At 48.8% G+C, this 16,098-nt stretch overlaps 1 pseudogene; it reads right to left on the reverse strand.

Annotated features, from left to right (window-relative positions):
• Window positions 1–8,431: 8,431 nt before the first annotated feature.
• Window positions 8,432–11,860, reverse strand: LOC105301353 (annotated as a pseudogene).
• Between the last annotated feature and the right edge of the window lie 4,238 nt (window positions 11,861–16,098).

Below are 16,098 nucleotides of genomic sequence, written 5' to 3' on the forward strand. Positions count from 1 at the left end.
GGCAGGTGGACGAGGTTCAGAAAGAGAACAGATCGAGCCTACGGTGCCGTCAAATTTGGGGGCGGGCACGGACCTTGGGGAAGCGGTGGCGGAGGCGGACTTTGACCCCACGTTACTGTTTCTTCGTTTTTCTGACACCGTCGCCCCCCCTGTCTGGTCCCACCTCCGTGCGGTTGCTGTCTCACTCCGCCACCCTCCTTTTCCTGCCGGTTCTCTCCATTCGGGGACCCGGCGTCCAGCTCACCTGCCTCTCCCAGCTTGTCTGAGCTCCGCGCTGCGCCTGGATGCCACTCGGGGCGCTGCCGTGGAGAGCTTGGAGATACCTGCCTTGCCGCCTCCCAACCCCGAGTCGCGGGTCCTCATCCCAGACTTCTCAGCGACCCGCTTCCTGTCAGGTGACAGCCCTCTAGCTTGCTATACTAAGATGTCATCCTTCGTGAAGATTAAGCATATTTAAACTGGGATGGAGAAGGTGTCTTAACCCACAGTGGCGCCGCTAACAGCGTGACAAGGAAGCAGGTGGCACTGGGGACAGAAGAACCTCCTGGCATGTTCTAACCAGAATCTATAGGATTTTGTTCTTAAAATCTTCACGGGGCTGTTTGTTCGTTTGTTCATCCATTCATTCAGTCATTCAAAGAGTAATTATGATCACTATGGCAACTCTGTTAAATACAGAAGTGTCAGGAAATTAAAACCATCTCCATTCCCATTACACAGAAACCATTGTAACATTTTGTTTTGGTGCGTGTCCTGATAGACATTTTTCTATGAAAAGCCTACAGTTTATACAGTATGGGTTTGTGTTTGTTTAATTTTAATGTAGTATTCAGAGTGATTTCTCTTTATCCTTAACTATTCTTCAAGAGTGATTTTAAGTGATCGCATTGTATATGTTTACCTATTCCTCATTGCTGGCAACTTAGTGCTTTTTTATTTCCAGTTCTTATCCTTTGTAAGTAGCATATTGTTAAACATTCATGTCCGTGCACCTTTGGGCACACTTGTCACATATATAGGGCTCCTACTGTGCCTAAAGCTGCTAATTGCTGGTCAGGCAAAATTAAGCCCTGTGGGCCCTGGTCTCGGATCCACAGGTTGGAGTGAGGTGGATGAAGCTTTCTGGTAACTCCTACAGAAGGTCAGAGTGGCTGTGTTAGCATTTAATCCTGTGTGTTTTTCTTGCGTATTTTCTACCACGAGGAGCCAGCCACTCCTTTCGACATATTTCACAGGTGACACTGTCCTTGATCACTAAAGGAGGCCACACTGATGATAATCCATCACTGAGCACAGTGGTTAACGTCTCAGACAGAACCTAAACGTTACATTTCCAAGGTGTCCTCAAACCTCTACAATGCATCTCTTCTCATAGTTGAACCTGTGACCAAGAAGGTTCTGGAATACGAGTATTGCATTTTTCGGCGTGGCAGTGATGAATCAATCCCCACTCCTCACACAGGCCTCGTGGCCAAGAAAGCTGTGACCTGGGGAGTGAAGACCCTCTGTGCCCTTTGTGCAGAGCCGCAGCCTCGTTGGGCAGGCGGGGTGGGGGTCGCCCCAGATCCTCTGCCGCGGAGGCCTCCGAGAGCACAGTGTAGACGTGAGCTCGGCGGCTCTTCCTGGCACTCGGTGACACTTTGGCGGCATTGAGACCTCTCTTTCTACACCTAAAGCGTGGGGCCGCTCATGGCGGGGCCTCTCACACACCTGAATCTCTCCGCCCCTCATCTGACACCCGCTGCTGGAGCCTTTTGGGAAGGGGGCTCCAGGCGGCCACGGAGTGCGGGGTTTCGTGGGCTCACACAGTCCCCCGCGAGCAGTTTGGCCTGCACATTCAAGAGGTGACAGTCACATTTGCCTCATGCCGATGACGAGTCTAGAACCGTGCTGGAGTGTCTCACTGTGAAGCGGGCAGTCGGTCACTTACTGGGACGCAGTAACTCGTTCTTGTCGCGGCAGCTGCGGGTGCCCTGGGCTGCGACCTCACGTTGTCTGGCGTCGCGTTGGCCCGACCCGCTGTGGCCCCGCCCCGGGAGGAGGGCCCCCCACTTTTTAAAGCAGATTTCATTTGCTCTGGAGAACTGCAGCCCATGCTTCAGTAAATTTTTCCACTCTAGAGTGTTGCAAGGCATTTATTTATTCTGAAGCCTGGGATCAGTTTAATTGCTATTGAAAAAACTAAGTTCTTTGATGTTTTCATATGAAATCGTGTTTCTTGACTGAAAAAAAAAGAAAAAAAGAAAACCTTGCCTTCACACTGAAACGCCAGTCTCCACCGCCGGATGCGAAGTTTCGGGAGCGCGGGGTGTACCGTTTTCCGGGGCTGCCTTCACGAAGTACAAAAATCCAGGTGGCGTGAGGTGCGGAACGGTGTCGCCTCATGCACTGGAGGCCGGAAGTCTGAACTCCAGGGGTGCAGGGCGCCCCCGAGACTCCGAGGGCGGGTCTGCGCCGGGCCTCCCTCCCAGCCCCCCGCGGGCTCCTTGGCTTGCGGGGGCAGCAGCCCCGTTCCGCCTCCCTCTTCGCGTGGCCTTCTCCCCGTGTCGCTGTGACTTCACGTGGCCGTCGTCTTACGTGGACACCAGGCGCGTTGGAGCCGGGACCGCTCTACTCCAGTGTGATCACATCTAAACTAATCACATCTGCAGTGACCTCTCTCCAGACAGGGTCAAAGCCTGAGGCCCTGGGGGCTGGGACCTCAACACATCCTTCCTGGGGACACCAGTCAATCGATAACACAGAGTCTGCACATGGCAGCCCAGCAAGACCTGTAAAACGTTGCCTAATTTTCCCTCGTTTTTGCACGTTGTCGTCTTGGGTTTTCAGGTGGCCGTGTGTGGCTGTGCCTGTTTTCTAGCCTCCTTCTGGAAGCTTCAGTCTTCCCTGACTGCTCTGTGATTTGGAGGCGCCGTAGGGAGGGCTGCCACTCAGCCGTCACGATTGGCACCGCCGTGGGGACCCAATGTGGTTTCTGTCAGGCGGCCTGGCTCCAGATGGCAGAGACCGTCCTCACCTTCGCACTGTGTCGGCTCACCCTTCCTCCTTCCTTTCTTCTCCCTGGGTCCCTTCCTGCCTCTGTGGCCACCTCCTGTCCCCTCTGCTGGCGTCCTCCACGCTGTTTGACCGTGGGAGGAAGGTTAATGAGGTGAGGTTTCCTGTGCGTGCGGCTCCCCCGCTTCTTCCAAGAAACACTCTTGCATAGAAGCCACAGCTAATTAAGTACTGAGCGAGGGCGCAGCACAGGACATCAGGGACATCGGGCCCGGGGACAGGAGGGTGGCTCTCTTAGCAGCTCCGTCAACAGAGCCCCAGACAGCACTCGCAGAGGTCGCGAATTCCAGAAATGGCCGGCCCAGGGCTGGTGCCACAGTTGCCAGCGGGCTCCGCGTGTCCTGGCTCTGCTCCACCGTCACCGATGCTGGCTTCCTGTCTGGTCGTCACATCCGCGCTGCCGGCAGGGAGGGGTGGGGAAGGGGGTCGCTCTCGGTCTCGGAGGTGGACTCCCCCACACATCTCTCCGGGCATCTGCCCGGGGCTTCTGCTTACTCACTGGACACGCTGTCTCTCAGGGAGGCCTGGAAATACGTGTCTAGTGGGCAGTTTGCCACATGTCAACGACACGGGGGTCCTTTAGTGAGGAGGCGGGGAGAGGGGATGACGGGCGGGTGCTGGTGGCCTCTCCACAGTCTGGCTCAGCCTCGTGGTGGCCCCGGGACCAGTTGGAGCAGCACAGAGGCTTTGTCTGCCATCTGCTGAGTGGACATCACAGTTTGCGCCCAGCGCTCTCCAGGGTGCTGAGAAAGGAAGCGTGGTCGGGAGACTCAGTGAGCTCCAAGAAGCGCCTCATCTCAGGGCTCCAGACAGAGAGATCTGTGGCCTTGGGGTGGGTCACACCTTGACTCTCACCTGTGTCTGATTTAGGTGAGATTCAGGTGCGGTCATGGGCTTAGAGTTGATGCTGGATGGGTTAAGACTTTTGGGCTTTTGCAGTGGGGTCGAATGTGTCTTACGTGTGAGAAAGAAAAGAATTTTGGGGGGACAAAGAGCAGAGTGTTATGGGCTGAATCGTGTCCCCCAAAATTCATATGTTGAAGTCCTAACCTAACCTCCAGGACCTCAGAATGTGACTGTATTTAGAGACAGGGCCTTTAAAGGGGTGATTAAGTTAAAATGAGGTTATCGGGGTGGCCCTGGCCCAGCATGACTTATGAAAAGAAGAAACTCAGACACAGGCACAGAGGGCAGAGGTGGTGAAGACACAGGGAGACAACGGCCACCTGCGAGCCCAGGACGGGAGCCTCGGAAGAAACCAACCCTCTGACTCCTTGGTCTCAGATGTAGAGACTCCAGATCTGTGAGAAAATAAATTTACGTTGCCAAAGCCACCTGCTCGGTGGTGTTTCGTCCGGGTGCCCTGGCAGGGTGATAGATTCTGGGCGATATTCGATTCCTGAGCTTGCACGATAATCGTTAGCGGGGCTTGTTCAAAGACGCTAAGAAAGCAGTCGGTTTGTTACTGTCTTTTTGGAAGTGGCCGTGCTCTTCACTCGTTCAGAGGCGGAATGTCCCCATCCAGGGCATTGCCAAGCCCGGCTGCCTGACGATGACGTAGGAGCTGACGCTCAGAGCGTGACTGCTTAGCACACCCGAGCGGCCCTGATCTCCACGCTCCTGCTCCCAGCAAAGACTCTCCAGTTGCATGAAGAAAGAATCGGGTACCCAGAGAAGAGGTGACCCTTCCCACACTCGCCACGTCACAGTTCCCTCTGGCTGAAACGGAACCTCATTACAAAGAGGAGGGAGCCTTTCTGAGAGCTTTTGGCAAACAAAATCCGCACGTGGCACCTGGTGACAGCAGAAGAGACGGGGGCGCCTCTGCGCTCTGGTCCGTGCCACCTCCGCCTTCACACGTGTCACCGAATCCGCGCGGCAGCCGGTGACGAGCAGACCGTCTGCCCTTACAGGACAGGGGGACTCCGCTGGTTGGAGGGAGGGCGCAGGGCGTTGGAGCCTCAGTTCAGCCGCCACTTATTCTGCGCCCTTGGGGGCCATTTCAGACGCCAAAATCACCAACAAAACACACAAAAATGTGAAAAGGCGGCACCAAGGACATTGCCAACAGAACGCTTGTTTACGGCATGACGGCTGAAACAGGGCAGAGGGTGGCCTTGTCCAGTCTCTGCGGGGACCTGAGTGGTGGGCGATTCAGATGTTTGTCACTCTGCACGTGCTCACAGGTGACCGTGAAACCGGCAGGTGTTGATGGTGAGGTGACGGATACATTTTAGTAAGTAGGTGGATTCACAAATACATAACCTATAAAGGATGAGGATTAATTATATTTTAATGCAATATTTTAAAAACCAAATTAATGCCAAAAAATCCACTATGAACAAAATAGAGCATTTTAAGCACCGCGAGCGTTGGCGCCACCGAGCTGTCCTCTTGCCCCACAGCCCAGCGTGACCCCTGAGACAGCCGGTGGCTCGGCCCTGACCACCTCCGGGTCCCCACCAGGCCCTTTTTCCGGGGTTTCGATAGTGCCCCACCCTCACCCCGCATCACAGTTTATTATCCCAGAAAACCATGACGGGGTCCCCCGTAAGGGTGTCCTCATGATTTGCTGTACCGCCTTCAGCCCCACGAGTGGAAGAGCTTGCGAACAACGCCCACGGGGGCTAATTGGTCCTCCCTGGACGTAAGCTGCAGTGCGACGAGCTGTGAGGTCGCCTTACGTCACCTGAGCACTTGGCCCCCGACCACCTCTGCCCGGGGGTGCGGGTGCGGGTGCTGGCTGAACCCAAGCACGGCGCACCCTGAGGGACACGCTGATTCTGCGACGCAGCCTCCGTGCCCGGGCCCAGCCCCGCCAGCTTCCTGCTCGAACCCCGACCTCCGCGGCCCGAGCTTAGCGCTCGCGCAGCAGCCTCGCTGCAGACGCCGCTTCCCTCTGAGCCGGCGGCGTCCTCCCCACGTCCATGCGGCTCGGCTGTCTCCGCCTTTCTCTTTGATAATTAAAGATGGGCGGGAAGATGCAGAAGGGGCACCGGAGGACCCGTGCACCCTTCACCTGGTTTCGCCACTGGCATCGTGCGTAACTAGCACAACGTCGCAGCCAGAAAGTGGACAGCGGCGTGATCCAGGACCTTACTGAGATGTCGCCAGTTCCGCATGTACGCGCGTGTGCGTGTGCGTGTGCACGAGTGTGTGCGTGTAGTCGAGATGCAGAACCGGTCCTTCACCACAGCGGTCTCCCTCCAGCTACCCCACGTCATCACACCCACCCCGCCTCCCACCACCCCAGCCCCTGGTGATCACGACCTCTTCTCCACGTCTGATTTTGTCATTTCGCAGGTGCCATACAAGTGGAATCACACAGGACATACCCTACGAGATGGGTTTCTTTCCCGCAGCAGGGTGTCCAGGAGACCCTGCAGGTCACTGTGTGTCGCAGGCTCGTTACCTTTTCCCTCTGCCTTGGCCCCCGTGGCCTGGCCGTGTCACACTCACTTGACCGTTCTCCTGTTCAAGAATGTTTGGATGTTTTCAGTTTGGGGTTGTTCTGAATAAATCTACTGTGAACATTCACGCACAGGGTTTTCTATGTGGGCAGATTTTTTTCTTTTCTTTGGAATAAATGCCGAGAAATGCAATTGCTGGTTTGTATGACAAGTGCATGTTTAGTTGTTTAAGAAACGGGCAAACTCTCTCCCGGAGTGGCATTTTACATCCCTGCCAGCCACGTGCGAGGGAACAGTGTCTCCGCATCCTTATCAGCATTTCGTGTAGTCACCGGTTTTGACGTTAGATGTTCTAACGGGTGTGTGGTAGTATCTTGGTTTTACTTTGCGTTTTGCTGGTGGCAGATGGCGTTGACAGGTCCTTGCTGGCCACTCGCACATCCCCTTCGATAAAGTGCGTGTTCATCTCTTTTGTCCGTTGACTAATTGGATTATTAATTTTTTTTTACTGTTTAGTTTGAGAATGTTTTATACATTCTAGGTATGAGTCCTTTGTCAGATACCCACATTCATTTTTATTGAATACTGATCTGGGACATGGGGACTTTGCAGCAAACAGTGGCATCATTCCTATTGTCCCTGCCTGCACAGAACACACACTGCAGGGAACAGGGAGTCACTGACGACCGTCTTCACCATTAAAGATGTTTAGCTGTGGTCATGAGGGGCCATGACCTGGGGGGCCAGGGAGTCCTGGAGCTAAAGCGGGAGGTGACTGAGAACACGTGTGACTGGGGCAGGTGGGCATGTTTTCGACAAAAGTATGATCAAGCCAAAAGGAGTCATGCTTATTCCTTTTATTACCTGATCGAACTGGGGAGCAAGGTGGTAATTTCATTTAGAGCAGAGTGAGATTCTTTAATACCATCCCTCATACAAACGTTTGAAAGTGGATTCATTTCGCAGAACATCTGCAGCCTAATTCCATTTGTTCAACATGCCCACAGACGGTGGCGAACTTCGGGAAAGCTCTGACGGTGCTATGCTCTGCTTCTTAAGACTTGGCCCTTCTTTTACAGATAGAATTACTCCCCACATGTCCTTTCTTAATCGCATCTTAATTTACACCCGACGTCAGGGTTGCTGACTGTGTACTTCCCTCGCTCGCAGTCCTCACCCGCTGGCTCCTCTAGAAACCACTTCATCAACAGAATGCGGGAGAGTCGCTATCCAATATCCATAGCTTCAAATTAAAGTGAAAACCCCGCTGGCTTTCTCACTGCCGTAAGCAATAAATGAGGCCCATTTCTCTCAATCGAAATTCTAGAAGCCAATAAAAGAGCCCCAGGAGGGGAAGAGCTAAGCCTGCGTGCGTTTCCTTTAGAATCGGGAACTGTGCTTCTTGAACTGAGCAAAGACCACGTGGTCAGACACTCGGACACAACATAATCACGTCTGTGACAGAAAATTCAAGAAGCAGGGTGATCGTCCCCAAGGCATTGGCTTGCTCCTCACTGTGGCCCGGCGCACCCGGCATAGACCCCCCCTCTGCCTCGCTCAGGGTGGTTACCTCTCTGCACTGTCATCAGGAGAAATTAGATCAAGGTCAGGCCCACAGGTGCCTGGTGGCAGTGACGTGACGTTCTTCTTCCTGACGTGGGGGGTTCAGATGGCCGTAGGACTCCTCTCTCGTGCTCCTAAGCTCGTCGCACTGTGAGCATCTCTGCCTCTGTCACCGCCGTCTGTCTGCAGACCCGGGCCAAGACCCCAAGAAGAGCAACACGTGTGTTGACGAGACGTTGGTGATGGCCGTGCTCCTGCTGTGGGGCCCACTCCGCGGCACGGGAAGCTGCCTCCGCTGGGAGACTGGAGGGCCCCTCGGTGACATGGGCATCTTGTACCCTGACTCCAGATGCACCTGCCCCTTTCCGAAATAACGCCGTTTAGCAAACAGCGCGCGGCGTGGCTTACGGAGGACACTCGAGCAGACGAGACTCCGCAGTGTCCTTGTGCTCCGCGGGGGTCCTTTCTGTGATGGGAGTAAGTGTCACAGAAACCAGGCTCTATCCGAGCCTCCTCCACTGCTTGAATCCATATCGGCAGACTCTCAACAGCTTCCAAATTTAGAAATGTGGAAGATTGATTTAAGTCTTCATTTCCTTAAGACTCCATGTGGGTGTGTCGTACTTTTGTGACCATTAAGAAAAAACTGTCACTCTGATCCTCGGACCCGCTTGAGACCCACACAGTGCTTTCTCCTCCTAGTTCTCATTATAATCGCTGCTTCATTGTGTAAGTTCACGAGGGTGCGTTTTCATGCGACCCTTCAGCACCCTGCCTTTCTGTAGACGTTCTGGGGGTGCTCTGTTAAGACTTTTAAGAGATTATGTTGGATACTTCTCTCAGTTGAAACCATCCATGAAAGCGGAAGGCAGAGAATTCTGGAACCACAGCTGCCCGCCAGTCTGTGGGCACAGACCCGACCGTCCCCAGAAAGCCAGTGGTCCTGCTGCTGGGGCTCCGTGCAGAGGCGAGGGCCCCGCTATCAGACCTTCTCGGCTGCCTGCTCAGCCCCTTCTTCTCCGGGTAGCCGAGCGCCACAAATGCAGGCTCCGGAGCTGGGCTGTGTGGGTTAAAATTCTGCTGTCATTGCCTCCTGACTGTGCAACCTGGGGCAAGTCACTTAAACCTCTAAGGCCGAGTCCTGGCCCACAAATGGAGACTGTAGCCATAGCACCCTGATAGCACCCGCCTTGTAGGGCGGGCGGGGGTAGAAGTGAGTTCACGTTCGTAAGGTGCGTTGCAGGCACCGTGTGTGCAGTGTGTCGGCTCTCACGCCTCCATTCTGCCCTTCATATTCTTCTGTTTTTTTCTTTGGATTTAATGTTTGTTTTTATCAAAATAATACATGTACCTTAAGAAAAGCCAAACAGTTCTTTGAGGCTTGCGTGTTCTCCCCAACTTCTCTCCACCCCAGTTTCTCACTGGAGGGAGACTGCCGCTTTCAACTCTTGTCTTTTTTTGTTGTTGTTAATTATTTCCACTCTGAATATTTCCCGAGTTTTTAAAATAGCTGTTTAGTCTCCAGATATAGAAAACAAGGACTTATCTGTCATACACTCTACATCCTGTAGATAGTAAATCAACATCTATAGCTTAACTGATTTTTTATGTATATGTTTATTATATATGTAATTTATATATAAATTTTATATATATAAATTATGCGTATATATTATATATAAATATTTGTATATGTGTATATAAAATCATCCGTAGTATTGGTGAGTATATTTTCTTTCTTTTTTTCCCCTTGAACTTTGTAATTAAATAGTATTAACTGTTGCTCATTTTTTATTTGCTTCTTACAGATTGAGCCCACACTCTCCAACAAACACGAAAATCTCTCCTTGATGGGTTCAGACATCTAGGGCATCTATTGGTTTTACTTTTCTTCTTGGAGACATTGCTCCTGGAGGCCTCTGCTCTGTTCCAGTCTGGATGGTGTCTCTCCAGGCCTCCTGAGATTTTCCTCCATCATCACCATCATCATTACCATCATCATCATCATCATCATGATCATCATCATCATCACCATACCATCAGCTTCACCATCATCACCATCACCACCGCCACCACCACCCTGGGAGTTCCCTTTACTTGTCAATTCTGTATTGGATCCCATACAGAATTTCTGATTTCATTTTTTTCTTTGTTTTCTTCCTTATTTTGTTGAGGCATGTCCTTTAGTAACTTATTGAGAAGTCATGTAAAATAGATTTTTATGAACCAGTATGTATGCAAATGCCTTTCAGCTAACCTCTTCTCGACTGACAGATTTGCTAAGTACAGAATTCTAGGTAGCAAATAATTTTCTCTCTGAATTTTGAAGGCATTCTGCGTAGTTTTCTAGTTTGATTACAGAGCCGCTGTAGAGAAGTCTGAAGCTATTCTGATTCTCATCCTTTGCTTTTGGTTTACGTTTTCTTTCTGGAAGTGTTTAGGATATTTCTTTTGTCTCGAAAGTCTGCTACTTGACACTTTACAGTAAAGTGACTTGGTAAAGGGACTTTCCAAGTTATTTTTCCTGGCCATTTGGTGGGCTCTTTCAATCTGGAAACTCATGTTATTTTAAATTTGGAAATATCTTAATAGTATTTCTTTGATAATTTTTTCCCTCAGTTTGTTTCTCTTTTCTTTTTGAGTTACTTATTACTCAGATACTGGATCTTCTGGATTAATTTTATAAGCTTCCTGCATTTTATCTCTTATTCTCCAAATATCTACTTTTAGGGCGATTTATCCAAATTTATTTTTTACTTTTACATTAATTTCTTTTCTCCCGATATCATACTTTTTATTTTTTAGTTTTATTTTTTTGCAAAATAAGAAAGGCTTTATTTTTAAGACAAAATGAATAGCTCAAACGCACATCCAAGTGTAAGTGAGAGAGTTCACTGGGTATTTTTTAAAGAGAATGCTGCACTTAGGTGTCCACTAAAACCAGAAGCATCGAAGAGATACCTGCTGCTTGTGGCGACCCAGGCGCATGTGCTTGTCTAAGAAGTCCGTCTGTGGTGGCACGAATGTGGGCGTGCACGACGAGAGGGAGGAGACACAGGCAGAATGGCAGGTGGGCGAAAGCTTTGAGACCCTTTGATGTGCTCTCGCTCTGCTTTGGGGAGCTAAAGTAACCAGCCGGTCCCCTCACAAAGAACTTTCCTGGCAAAGCTTGCTTTCAAAAATCTAACATAGATGTGAGGCTATTACTACAGCTATACAGGGAGATCAGTGGGGAAAAAAGCAGTTTGTGTTCTCAGAAACCAGGTTTTGCGCGGTGGCAGGCACCGACCGTCGTCGTGTCGCCTGCGGTAGGAAAGGGTGGAATGACCCGAATGAAGGCGGGTCTTTTCCACGTCGCTCAGGAACCCTTGCTCGTTGACGTCTCCATCCCCATCAGCTTCTTCGGTTACTTCCTGCAGCTCCTCCTCACCGAGCTTCTCGCCCAGCTCCTCGCCTACACGTTGTAGGTTTTTGAACGAAATTGTTCCAGTTTCATCACCATCGAAGAGCTTGAAAGCTTTCCGGATTTCTTCTTTGGTATCTTTCTCAGACATTTTTCTGAGTCATCATGGTCAAAAAGTCATTTTTCCTGTCACTTCCTTATCAATTTTACGTATCATTTTCTCGATCTCTTCTTTCTTGGGTTCGAAGCCCAGTGTCCTCATTGCCACCTTAAATTCCTTAACATCTATAGTCCCAGTTCCGTCAGCATCGAAGAGCTCGAAAGCTTGCTGGGTTTCTTGCATCTGAGCTCTGGTGAGCTCCGGCCTAAGACTCATCCGTTTCCCCTGAGAAGTCAATGCCACATTTGCCTTCTTCAAGGTCGAGGCCATCGCCGACAGACACTGCCCGGTGTTGATACTTTTCTTTTAAAGAGCTCTTTCATATTGTCATTTCGATTTCTTCCTATCTCTCAAAATCTTGAAGGTTACTAATTACAGAAATATTTTTTAAGTTTTCTTCTGCTTCCTGCATCGAGCCTGTTTCTTCCAAATTCCTTTCTTTGTTTGCTTGATTTGGTCTCGGTCTTTTATGTTAGAAATTTTTCTCGAATGTCTGATGATCTTTGCTGTCCATTCGTGTTTCAGACAGAGGTAGTAGGTGGCTGTGAGGAAGCTCCAAGCACGTGGATGGCATTTATCAAACGGTTGAGCCTCACTCGAAGGTCTCTGGCTGGGGATCAGGAGCTTTCATCGAAGGACTCCAAATTGTTAGGAACTGGAGATCTTTTCTCTTGTTTAGGTCTGTTTTTCTAGAAAGCAATCGTCCAGTTCTTCACCTGAAAAATATGGACCTGGCTGCTACATTTTCAGAAAAAGAATGGGAAGGAGGCTGAGCAGGGTCTTACCATTGGATATGTAAACTTGAACTTAATCTCTTACTTTTAGTTGAACAAGCCATTTTTGGGATCCCAGAGAGCTTGCCTGGCTGCACAACGCTCACAGGTCTAACTGCTTCTTATACAGACTGTCTGCCAGTCCCGTGTTGTCCGCCCCATCTGCACCCTCGCCTTCAGAAGTGCCCGTGCTAACGATGGCTGAGCTCTTCAGAGTGCTGTCACTCAAACATACTTGCTTCCTGGCTTACTTCCCTTCCAACACAGACACTGTCTCCATCCTCCACCCCGGGCACACCTTCGGCTTTCTGTGGCCTGCTAAGTCAGTTGCCATTTATCTGTCTGTTTTCCTGCTTCTAAAATGATACGGCTGACTTGACTGTTACGGGTTTCTCTCCTGTTCTCTCTGTCCTTCGGAGTGTTGTCCTTGTCATCCTTTTTCTATCATTTAAGTGAGATTTCCAGAGACACTGAGGTAAAGTATGGGTTTACTCTGCCGGGCCTTATCAGAATCCTCCCCTTAATGTCCCGAGGAGAATTTGGGACACCTCTGCCCTTTGCCTGGCAGACTGTCAAAGCAGGGCATTTGCCGGTGAGGCTGCAGGGCACGGTGGTCTGGAGCAGTGGTCTCCAAGGACAGAAGTCACGTTCCAGGAGGCGTACAGACGATCCCTTGGTGTTAGGAAGACGTTAGAATTAATTACCATTTATGTTTTCAATCTAAAAAATAAAAAGAATGAAGCTTTGCTAACATATCAACTCCACGCTTGATGCTAGTTTGATACGTGTGTCAGGGCGGTGCTAGATCGCACGTGGTGCCCAGGACGCCCAACACCAGAGGAGCCCCGGGGTCCACGACGACGCGGGTGCACCGTGGGGCCTCATTCCTTCTCTTTTGGAATACTGAAATGTATTGCCCTGCGACAGTGCTACAAGTTTTCTTGATCTGGCTAATGTTATAAAAACAAGGCTGAGATTAAGCATATGTATTGTACTTCATAATGAGATGGAGAATTTCTGTGAAAGTGTTTTGTCCCATACTGACGTAGTCTGGTTATCTTATAACAAACTACGTAGAAACATTATTGAAATTAAGGATGTTATACGTTTATACATACGTCTTTTACAAAAAGGCAAACGATAGAAATTGTGACCTTCTCTGTTACAGTGGGGGCTACCAGCATGCTAAGGAGCAGATATTACAAACACAGTATGAGTAGTCAAGGAAAGAGTGATGTTTTAGTGAGAAAATAACATTTTTTGAAAGGACTTGGTGGTCTATCACAACCATTTTGAAACTAAATGTTTCGAAATGTTTCCAGTATTATGTGAATATTTTTGTTGAAAATAGCGTCACATATTAAACTCATCTTACATATTTGAAAAAAAACTTGGAAACAAATTTTCTAACCAAAGATATTCCAAAAGAAGAGTTTCAGAGGTTTTGAACCTATTCGTGAAAATATAAAAATATCTTACCTTTTGATTAGTTTGCAACTGAGTTCAAGACAAATGGAAATTTGCTAGCTGAATTAAAACAATCTTTTCCTATTTGGTGATGAGATCGGAAAATGAATACCATTATTTAATGAGAGCAAAGAATAGTGCATTTATCACTATATCTTTGCATCATGTATTTTTTAGTCATGAGTGTCAAAGTAAACTTAATTTATAATCAGACGGATCATTATGTCATAAAGCAGTAAACCAAGATTTAAAAAATAATGAGATATTATTCACAATATTAATGATAGCAAAAGATTGTACTGGTAATAAAATATTTAAATATTATTTATTTCATCTTTAGCTCTTTTATCCTTTAAGACACGTATGTTTTAGCAGTTTGGGGCAGTATAGTACTCATCCGTTAATATATATAATTTATTTTTAAAAATGATATGCACATACTGAGAGGGCATACTGAAATTTTATTTTTGGTGTTAGAAGTGTTTGAACTAAATTAAAAAATGAAGACCGCGAGTTTAAAGTCAAGAATTTGGAGGAGACTGACCTAGCTTCAAATCTCAGCTTTGTTCAAACTTACCAGCAATGTGAACATGGGAAAATCAACATCCAATTTTCTGTTCACCCAAACAATATATACACAATATATTAAAGTGTTTAATTAAATGCCTAGAAACTAGTAACTGCTCAATAACTGGCATCAATTAGTAATTGTAAAGTGATGATGGTGGCAGTGGTGATGATGATGATGATGATGATGGTGATGATGGTCATGGTCATGGTGGTGATGATGATGATGATGGTGATGATGGTGATGATGGTCATGGTCATGGTGGTGATGATGATGATGATGATAATCTGCCATGTGGACCTGCCCATTGGTGGTAAAACAGCACATCCGTATTCCAGGTCCTTTCCAAAGCTCGTGTCTTGAACTCCCCGACACCCTCTTTTATCACAAGCTGAGTTGTGTTAGATAGTGTGGATCTGAGGAGAGATGACAAATGCTGGAATGAGTCTCGCTTTTCACCCTGCACTCCTGTGGAGAGCTGTGTCCTGCCTGGTTGGGAGCAGACCCTGCTGTGGCCTCAGATTCCTTCTCAAGGGAGCCACCATCGGGAGCTGCAGAATTGGTACCTGGCTGTCAGTCTCACCCAAAGAGTGGACTTTGCCACATTTATCAGCTCCCTCATATATAGAACATCTTGAAGGAACGGTTGTGTTTTTTTTCACTTACAGACTCTATGAATCTTTTAACTAATTATACTTCCTTCTTTGCTCTGGCCACCAGGAAGCTCCTCAACCAACATCATCTATATTTTAGAATTGTATAGGAGACTTTCAGTGTGCGTTTGGAGGAGTAAACCTTGCTTGTAGCTACTTTTTAAAAAAATATTATTACTATTTTCTCTTTGCTCTAATTCTATTAGCTATTTAATTCTATATTACTGTATTACATATTTTTATGAAATACTTCTCATTCTTTTTTTAGAACTAGGTTGAATAAAATAAAAATGTAACCCTGTTCATTCTCTGGAAATGAGGAAAAACTACTCTTCCCTTTAAATATCTAACAGCTGATTGTTAAAGCTTTTGTTTCACTGATAAGAACCAGGAACGTTGTGGAGAAATTTGTAAAGTTGGTTTGAAAACAGAGGTGGACGGTGGACCCACCGGACTGTGAGTGACCTGGATGCAGGAGGCCAGCATCTTTGGACAAGAATGTGAAAGGATGTCAGTGGGCCGAGGTGGGAGGGACGGTCCTCCACTTGCTTCCGTCAACACCGTTTGCCCCTTCGCACTAAGTAAGTTCAGTATTCATCGCCGTTTCCTTGGGTATGGTGCCCATATGTGACCGTCGGCCACGTACCGCTTACAAGAGCGCGTCTAGGTGGACAGCATGACAGGGTGACGGATAAGAGCAGCCTCTTAGAAGTCAGGGCATCTGGAGTGGGGCAGGGGTGGGAGTGGGGAGACGGGATGGAAGGTGGGCAGGTGGCTCGTCCAGTCCCCATGGAAGTGCCCGAGAGCCGTTTCCGAGGACACCTGCTCTCTGTACCCTGGGGGCTTCCACTGATGCACTCATCACCCAGATGCACTTGGTGTGCCTGCGCCTCCTCTAATGGGTCATTTGCCGTTCACTGGGGCGTTCTTAGCTCCTTGAAGCCGGAAACTAATTTTGAATGGAAGAAAGACTATCCGAAGGGTACAATTGGTTCCGTCCCCAAACCCACCAAACACGTTTGTGTGACTCGCAGTGACCACAACTTG

This window comes from Pteropus vampyrus, unplaced genomic scaffold, assembly GCF_000151845.1.
Source record: "Pteropus vampyrus isolate Shadow unplaced genomic scaffold, Pvam_2.0 Scaffold237, whole genome shotgun sequence".
Lineage (NCBI taxonomy): Eukaryota > Metazoa > Chordata > Mammalia > Chiroptera > Pteropodidae > Pteropus > Pteropus vampyrus.